Genomic DNA, 965 nt, shown 5'->3' on the forward strand with positions numbered 1-965 from the left:
CGGAGCGGGCCCGCGCGGGCCCTGGATGGGCTCCGCGAGCCGCGGCGGCGGGGAGGGCGCGGGAGGCCACATGGCAGGCGGGGATTGGGCGCGGGGGCGGCGGCGCTGACGTGGCGTGTTGTGATTGGTCGTGGTGAGGTGTAACGCCCCGGATCCGATGCGCCAGGTGTCTGCCAGTTATTCGCCGTCGTTGCCGTGTCATTTGCTTGTGTGTTGCATTTTATCATGTCATCATGTGCATTTCATTTTGCATATGTGTTCGTCTCATGCATCCGAGCCTTTTCCCGTTGTCCGTTTTGCAATCCGGCGCTCCTATGCCCTCCGGCGTTCCCCTTTCCTCTCTTGTTGTTAGCGGGTGTTAAACATCCTCGGAATGGCCCGAGGCTTGCCAAGCGGCCTTGATATAGCACCGGTAGACCGCCTGTCAAGTTTCGTGCCATTTGGAGGTCGTTTGGTACTCCAACGGTTAACCGGGTAACCGCAAAGGCCTCTTTGTGTGCAGCCCAACACCCCTTCCAAAGTGGCCCAAAACCCACCTAACTCCCCTCCATGCTCTCGGTCGTTCGATCACGATCGCGTGGCCGAAAACCGCTCCTCATTTGGACTCTCCTAGCCCCCTCTACCTATAAATATGTGTTCTTCCCCGAAATCCCGGGTCCAAACCCTAGCCATTTTCCTCCCCGCGCCGCCGGACACTTTCTCCTCCCACCGGACATGTCCGCCCCCGCCCCCGCGGCGAATCCGGGCGTGACACGTATCCCCGCCGGGCCTCCTCTCTCTCCCCGCGCCGCCGCGCCCCGCCCGACCCACGGGAGGCCCATCCCGGGCCGCGACCGGGACCGTGCGCCCCGCCTCCCGGCCGCCTCCGCCGCCTCCGCCGCCAGCGCGCGCGCCGCCCGCGCTGCCCGTCTGCGGCCGCCACCGCCCGCAGCCGCGGCGCCCCGCGGCCCGGCCCTTCGCCCACG

This window comes from Triticum dicoccoides, chromosome 7B (assembly GCF_002162155.2).
Source record: "Triticum dicoccoides isolate Atlit2015 ecotype Zavitan chromosome 7B, WEW_v2.0, whole genome shotgun sequence".
Classification (NCBI taxonomy): Eukaryota; Viridiplantae; Streptophyta; class Magnoliopsida; order Poales; family Poaceae; genus Triticum; species Triticum dicoccoides.